General features: G+C 36.8%; 1 long non-coding RNA gene across 1 annotated transcript; it reads right to left on the bottom strand.

The window, feature by feature from the left end:
* Positions 1 to 2,066: 2,066 nt before the first annotated feature.
* Positions 2,067 to 4,232, bottom strand: LOC141293377 (uncharacterized). The gene is made up of 3 exons (XR_012340737.1): positions 4,135 to 4,232; positions 3,292 to 3,524; positions 2,067 to 2,239 (listed from the first exon to the last, which is right to left on the bottom strand). It is a non-coding gene; the product is annotated as an uncharacterized lncRNA (long non-coding RNA).
* Between the last annotated feature and the right edge of the window lie 4,643 nt (positions 4,233 to 8,875).

Consider the following 8,875-nt stretch of genomic DNA (forward strand, 5'->3'; position numbering starts at 1 on the left):
TTCATACATGCAGGTTTTAATTGGAATATATAATATAAAACAGACAATATAAACACATTGGTCTAAAATACCTCACATCTTATGCCATGTACTTTCGCATGCATAACCGTGAGGAATGGCTTCATGTTCAGCAAATGTCTCAGTTCCGGGCAGGCCTGGCAAACTTTCATCAAGTATGGCCAGTATTTGCACATGATGTCAGCACAAAAGAAAGTTGCATTTTCTGTGCAAAGCTCTTTCTGCAAATACAAAGGATATGCATAGATCTCTCCTCTGAACATATTGAGTGCCCTCAAAAGAACACCATGTCTACAGACAGCAACTTCGATTCCCTCCTCATCCAATTTACTGCTGGTCTTGCTGGAAAACTCTTTAGCAGCTGCAAACTCCGCAGATCCGCAAACACCTTTGCCTCCGAACTACATGAAATGCAACAAAATGAAAAGTAGGAAAAACAGGCATTTGGGATAGAGAAAACACACATTTAAGCCAGATTCCTGAACTGTATACACATGACTTCATATTCAAAACCTTTGTATGAAACGCTTCACAACATGAATCATAAAGTGTACTTGCTAGCAATCTGAAGGTTAGTCTAAGTATACTTACATGTTGCACTTTTTTGCGGATATATTGAACAAAAGATGAAACGTCATCATCTTTGCAAAGAAACAACCCTTCGAAGTAGCCAGAGTCCTCTGAACTAATAAAACAAAATTAAATGGATTTTTTTAGATCAGATTTCTAAACAATGAACACAAAAGTAGGGTTGGGCATCGTTTTGATTTGAACGATTCTGATTCCGATTCCGATTCTTCCTTTCGATTTCGGTTCTTTTCGATTCTCAATTCCGATTCTTTGTGGGCTGAGTCAAAACATGTCACAGGCTCATTTGATTTCACAGAGGATAATTTTTATTTTGATTCAATATGAGTTTTAGTTTTAGGAGCTGCAGCCCATGTAGGAGAAAATTAGGAATGCCTCTGCACCAGCCCAAAAACAGATTTATATATGCAGAACTTGCACCCTGGTCTGGACTCTCTGTACATGACGAGACAGTGGACCTGCGCAGCACGTCAAACACGCTACACCCCTTAATTTGTACATCATGCAGGCGTATGTGTTTCGTTATATTCGTAGTGCATCCTCCCGTGCAAGATATCATTTTGTCACATGTGTTGCATGTAAAAACACAGGAAGAGCGCGCTCTCGCTGAACGCAATTTAGTCCATCGCTCTTTTACTTTGTGGATAGTAATTTTGAGTCGTTTGTTCCGCGGTTGTCCACAGCCTATCGTTAAACATGTCTATCGCATTTGTGGCACGAACATTTTCGCGCAATCGTGCTGCTTGTATGAGGAGGTTTGCAAGGTACCAGCTGAAGTGCAGCAAGGACTTTGCAGCTTTGATTATGGACTATAAAAACGCTGATTACCTCGCAAAAACGCGACATCACGCGTCCTGTTCCGTGCTCCAGCACGGTTAGCGCTCACACTGCATGCTAACCGCGCCCGAGTCCAACTTTACCGTCCCACCTCTTCCAAGCGGGCCAGGGCCGGCTAAACGAGCCGCGCCCGGGCACGGCTCGGAGCACTCACACTAGTCAAACGAACCGCGCTTTGGTGGTCAAACGCACTTGGGCACGGTTCAAACTGCCTAGTGTGAGTACACCCTTAGTGTGAAATAAAGCCACACTTTTGAGCGCCGCTTACCGTGCTCCATAGCTGCAACTGAACAAGCGCGCGGCAAGCATTTCCAGAAATACGGTGGCCACAATGGAAACCAAAACTTGCGTGTTTGGAACCGATGATCGGAATCGAAAACAAATTTTATAAACGATTCCAATGGCATCGATATTCTTTAAACGGTTCCAAGTTGGAACCGGTTCTCGATGCCCAACCCTACACAAAAGAAAGAACATTTTCAGGGTAATTCAAAGCTGTTGTGACAATTATAGAAAGAACAAAACAGTCCTCACAGTATGAAACATTCTGCTCCAAAATCTTTGTATTACTGACAAAATTCAATCAATATCAACAACGACAACAATTAAACACCTACTTTCCAGCCTTTTTGAAACGGTGAAGTTTTCTGTTGCCATCTACAGCAATTGCGAGCATTAGAGGGGTACAAGCTGGGCACATGAAATGTTGTTCACCGCAGATCTTGTCAACCTCATAACGGCAGATGGACCACTCGAAAAAGCTCTTCAAAAACGCATCACCACATAAAGTGCCCTTCTAGTTAAAGACAAAGAAATATTATTGAATTCTAGGCTTGTTCATTGTAAGACCTTTCAATCATCCACTATAAGTTAACTATGCTATTCACTAATGCATTAAAACAGTCAGAATAATATTATCATGGACCTCCATGTTCAACCAAAACAGTGCAAAGCCTTTCAACAATGCTATTCTGTTCACCAAAAAAAACAACAACGTTACCATAGACTTTGTCACTTCAAGCCATTCTGACAACTTTTATTGCCGTTTATTTTGTTCTCTCCACCATTCTGAGTAAATGATAGAGACTATTTGTGTTATATTTGTGTTTGAAAATACATGACAGTTCATCAGTTAACAGTTGCATTGTTGATGTTCTGACAAGATGTCAAAATCATGCAGTTATAGATAATCTTAAATTCAGGCAATACACTGCATTGGTTGATCTGATAATCAGATGGATGACTGCTGTTGCCAAAATGAGATGGTTTGAGCCCTCCATGTACATTCCGATTTACACAGTGGTCTTAAGATACATTTTGGTTGATGCAATCACAAGTGTACAATCCTTAATAAAGGTGTAGATGGGGTTTTAAATATTATGAGCTTGCTTACTTTCAACAACTTCCAGAGGCTTTAAATAAAAGTCTGTTAAAATATTACACTTATTTGTATTATTATAAAATCCATTCATGAAAAACAATGTATTTATTTACAAGTATATAAAACTAGAATACATTTCTTTTAAATGTATAGCAAATTTTTAAAAAAAAAAACAAACAAAAAATACAGTGCAGCATGAAGCGCTTGAAGGGCTTTGCAATAAAAGGTTCAAAACACAGAGGGAGCGCATCCCTATAATTAAAACACAAGTTAGAAATGGGAATGGTCTCCCTCGTCTACTAGTGATCCGATGAACAAAAATGCATATTAAAACCAGGTGTAAACATGGACTAAAATGCTCATCTCCTAGGATTTTTGACATGCTTTTTGTATGAGAATGAAGCTCAAAAATAACAGGCAGGAGGTTTTAATGCTATAGCTGACAAGTATATGAGAAAGTTACTTACTCTGCCATAGTGCACTGTCTTCATGTCAAGCATTCTAATGAATGCTAAACGAGACAATCCTGGAACAGCCATTTTCAGGTCTTCAAAAGACACGAAGACGTCCTCATCATAAATGGTGCAAAAGTTCATGGTTGGAGGCCGGTAGCCACTCTTCTGCATTTCTAACACACCTGGTATCCATGTCCCTCTGCATTTCCCACAGTAAAGATGGGGCAATGACAGTTCGTAGCGACCTGTAAATTAATTCTCAGTAAATAAGATTACCAAAGTATGTTGACAGAATACAAATTATTTCCCAAAAAGTACATATACTTATACATATGCAATAAATATTTGTATACTATTATAAAGCGAGGACAATAACTACAAGATCCAATCAAGCCTGCAACTGTACTGTTCAGATGTGTGTGTGTTGTATGGTATTATTATTCCAGAGTAATCACACTGAGCAAGACTATAACAGGCAGAATTTAGTTTTTTAGGATTATATGCAGCATTGCAACATTGCACAGAATTTAAAGCAGCCACAGAGCTGGCTAAATTCATCAGTGTACAGACAAATTTAAATACATAAACTCAGCACATTTTCAGAGTTTACTGATGACTTATTCCGGTCTAGTTTTTTTAGACAAAGATGTAAAACAAATTAAATATAAATGAAATATCAGGTGCTGACATTATAGATACAATAGTTTTAGAAATACAAAATGTTGTATTAATATCAACCAACAGAAATAAACAGCATCAAATCTATTTTTAACATATATCCTTCATAAATATAAATTTCTAATAATTAACATGCATATGTTAAAGTCCATATTTTAGTATGTGCTGAACACTCACCCTTCATGTTGATTACAGTAATGGACCTCCCTATGCCAACACTGTACTTTTCTTCTCCACAACTGCATATGGAGTTCGGCAGTGCCAATGGTAAGAGTCGATCTACAATGAAGAAAATATAAAACCAAAGTGTCAATTAATAAATTAATAAATAATTGCAATGAAAAACAAATGAAAAAATTGACAAACAAAAATGGAAGTCTGGCAATGACTTGTGCACTTGTGACTATCCTAAGAAAGTAATCTATAATGAATACTATTAATGTAATAATTATTATTACTAAAATAAAATTGTACCTTCATAATGGTGAAAGTATTGACCATCACAGCCCTGCTTCACCACTGTGGTGGGAGGTACAGTCTTATGGAAGCCTAAAATCATTGTGCTTCTATTGTGAAACACTTGTGAACAGTGTATTGCACAATCGCACTCGACACAGGTATACTGCCTAGGCAAAAAATCATTGCATTTCACCACTGCCACCTTTGCCTTGCACACACAACACAGCTGTTCTTTGACATGGTCTGTTGCACGCCTGTTGCAGATCAAAGTGGGTCTAGCCTCCCTCCATCTCTCTGATGAAGCTGCTGTCCTTGTGCCCCAATGCAGTGATGCAGTATGTGGTGTACTCTCCGAATCTAGGTTTGAATTAGCAGCTGTCAGAAGTTCTTGTAACTCATGCAGAAGTGAATCTGTCACACCCCAGAGAAGACAAAAAAACAACAACAACAATTATGCAAAACAGTCCCCTGCCTAATGATGATGCAGAGCTGTTCTTTAAGTTACCTTATTACAGAACATTTGTATGTGTTGCAATGTCAGGCACTATTGTACTAATTTGGAATAATAAATAACAAATAATAAGCAGTTGTGGCCTAGTGGTTAGAGAGTCAGAAACAAAGATCACGGGTTCGAGTCTCAGGTCAGGCAGTGATTGGTGATTGCAAGTGGGGAGAGTGAATGTCCAGCGCTCTCTTCCACCCTCAATACTACAATGTACATATTAATATTTAAGCATCTGTATTTAATATTAAGTATGTGTGGGCACATTTTTATAGCATTATCACAAACCTTAATCATACAGGGCTGCTGCATCTTATTGTAGCACATTATAAAAAAATAGTGTTATTTATAAGCAAATAATAAACATGATTTTACATAACTAAAAAGTGTTACAATTTTATCATAATTTTAACTAACCATGATCTGGACCCTGGTCATGATGACATTCTGCAGGCTTTGGACATGCCCTTGATTTGACTTTTGAATCTGATGAATGCATGTAAAAGAGAGTCAAATCATCTTTGTTATTTCAAAACAAATGCTTTACAATACAATCAATTATTTTGTTTTAGGTCAACAGAACCTTACCATATGAAGTAGAAGGCTTCGCTTGTTGTGGACGTGACTTAGGCGTATCTCTCATTTTACATCTGATTTTGTCTCTAGACTGGACCCTTTTTTTCTTCTTTGCCTGTGTAATTCAAACATCACACTACATCTGTGCATCATTACACCTCTACATCTGCTACAAAACCTTGACACTTTGTTTTGGACATCAAGATTAATATGATTTCAACTGTTCTAATCTTAAAATTAATAACATAAAATAAAATGTATAAATAAATTATATCCATTGTTCTACCCATCTTTCAAAACTTTATTTTTTATATACACTGATTGCCTTAAAGCAGGAGTGCTCAAACTCGGGCCTGAAGCGCTGGTGTCCTGCAGAGTTTAGCTCCAACCCCAAATAAACAACTCTGAACCAGCTAATCAAGCTCTTACTAGGCATAACATTACTAGAAACTTCCATTTATGTGTGTTCGGGCAAGTTAAAGCTAAACTCTGCAGGACACTGGCCCTCCCTGAATGAGTGTTGGCAACCCTGTCTTGAATTTTGGATGTACAAAAAAGACTGACCTCTGGGCCATTCTGGTTTGGCCGTCCAAAGACCTTTATGGATTGTTTAATAATACGATCCAGATCATTTCTAGCACTTTCATTTTCGAGATTTTGTATAACTATTTGCCCCTGCTTGACACTTTGACCCAGGCCCATGTTTGCAGGGTCAGTGTGGCATTTCTTTACGACAGCATCCATTTTTGTGCAGTCGTAAACCTTTCCGAGGGATGCAGCAACATCGCGCCCCTTTCTGAGAAACTCATTTAATTCTTTGTCGCTGTGCGCCATGGTGTAATAAAGTGTGATCTGGAAACATATAAACAGAATAAGTGAACAAAAATATTAATAATTATTCAACTGAAAACCACTAATAATTAATGACTACTCTTTGCTAAAACCTAGCATCATTTCAGTCGATACACTTTTTCGATTAACTTACCAGCCAAAAATCAGCTGTTATCTAACAAAAAGCAACAACTAACTACTTAATATGTCGAAAAACACCACAATTATAAATAAACAAATGTAAATAGATCCCTTACCTTAAAACACGAGACGTCAGCACAACAGCAATTCTGAATATGTTGCAACTCTGAAATGAATCCGGTTGGGAACGCGCTCTTTTCTGACTTCTCCAGATTATTATTTATTTTAAATCAAAACTACGGAATAACAACGTTAAAGTTCATATTTCATAACACTTCGTTGCAAACAAAGTATTAAACATAAATTACGCAGATATGCAATAAAAAAGCTGCGTCATAAGCAAATTTCTTGTTACTGGATAACTGGTCAAAACCATAGATCAGTGGTCAAAACACGTATCTGTACGTATTTTAGCTTGTTTTTACGTATATTTAGATATATCGAACCTGAAATTACGTCCAGATAATACGTAAAAGTCACTGCAAATACGTAAAGATATATACGCATTGGAGCGTTTTAATTTACGTCTAAATATGTACGTTTTGTGTGTGAGACCAGGCTGTAAAGACAGCTATAAAAATAACATTTTATCACATCTGCTTGCTTCTTAGTCATATAGAATGAGAGCAGCATGCAAAAATGTAAAACTATGTGGAGAATCAGAAACATTTTTTGTTTTATTTCAACAGCTCTGCTGATTTCAAGGCATGTTTGCTTCCCAAGATTAATAAATCTCAGTTTATCAACCTTCAGGAAGTTCTTGATGACCAATGGACAACACCCTCATCTGGGAAATTTTGTGCATACAATATGGTATGTATGATCATTCTAAATGGTGTACTATGTTCATTTTTACAGATTATGGGAAAGGGTTAATATAGTTAAATAGGTAACACTTTACAAAAAGATGTCATTTGTTAACATTAGATAATGTATACGCCTTATTCAGCCAGCTGCCATTTTGAATCGAAAACGAGGCTGTGAGGGATAGCAGTCCAGCAGCGCCCACTGTGGCGTATTGTTGCGTACCGGGGACGTAGATTGTATAACCGTAAAATAATACGTCATTTCACATTTTTCCACAGGACAAAGAACTCCAGAAAACGTGGATTGTTCGACAGGACATATAACCTAACTTTCAGGTAACAATATTGCATTTATTTAAGAAAATGACTGTGGAAAGACTGCTAATTTCTAATGTGAGCATGTTTATCTTCCTTTAAACGCTTATACAGAGTTTTTCAAATGATGTTATATAGATTAAAATGCTTAATGGTTTGTGTTAAGAGCCTGCAGCTAGGTCATAAGCGTCTTCCCGACCTTTATTATGAAATTACGATAAACATGATGTTTTCCCTGTCTAAAGCAAAACAGAAACATAAAATAATGTTCTGAATATCATTTTGCGATTTTAAAAGGGGTTGACCCCAAACTCTACACGGCAAACTAATTAATAAATGTTATCTTTTGATCGCTTTGCATAAAAATAAACTTTCTGTTTAAACCTACTGTTTTTTGTATGACTTAACATGTTGTCTGAAAGAGGCTTACGATCTAACTGCAGGCTCTTAACACAAACTATTAAGCATGTTAATTTTTAAAACATCATAAAAATAATATCTTTTTCATTTACGATCGCAAGGTTTTCTTTCGTGAGGTCTTTGAGTTCAGGTAAACACAGACGGAGCTGAACCCTCCTTAAGCTTCCTAATTCCAGTCAGTGTTTTTTGAAAAACAATCCTGAGTAAAATGTTAGGAGCACACTCTTGTGTTCTTTGTAATCTATACAAAATGTAGATATTTAGTTTAGTTGTTGTAGTAAAACATAACATTTTAGCTCTGCGTAAACTTTTAAAGGAAGATAAACATGCTCACATTATAAATTAGCAATTAGCCAACCGGCTAGTTTCCACAGTCATTTTCTTAAATAAATGCAATGTTGTTACCTGAAAGTTAGGTCCTATGTCCTGTCGAACTTTAATAATACACATTTTCTGAAGTTCTTTGTCCTGTGGAAATTAGTGAAATTATATTTTCTCTTTATTTTTATGACTAAACAATCTACGTCCCGGTACGCAACAATATGCCACAGTGGGCGCTGCTGGACTGCTATCCTCACAGCCTCGTTTTCGATTCAAAATGGCGGCGGGCTGAATAAGGCGTATTAAAGGTGCCATAGAATTGATCACAAATCTCAAAAGTGAAAGTAAATGATCGTGATTAAATATATATTTTCCTCCATGTGCCAGCTATTGAAATGAGCCGCTCTGTGAAACAGCCAATCAGAGCAGAGTTAGAGTAATTTAATCTTACTAAATAGAGTAAGAGTTTTATTTTAGTTAACATTTATTTTATTTCAAGTAACAAAAATGTTTTGTTTTTTTCCCAATAGAATAAAAACACTTAATT

Source organism: Garra rufa, chromosome 20, assembly GCF_049309525.1.
Source record: "Garra rufa chromosome 20, GarRuf1.0, whole genome shotgun sequence".
NCBI classification, from domain to species: domain Eukaryota; kingdom Metazoa; phylum Chordata; class Actinopteri; order Cypriniformes; family Cyprinidae; genus Garra; species Garra rufa.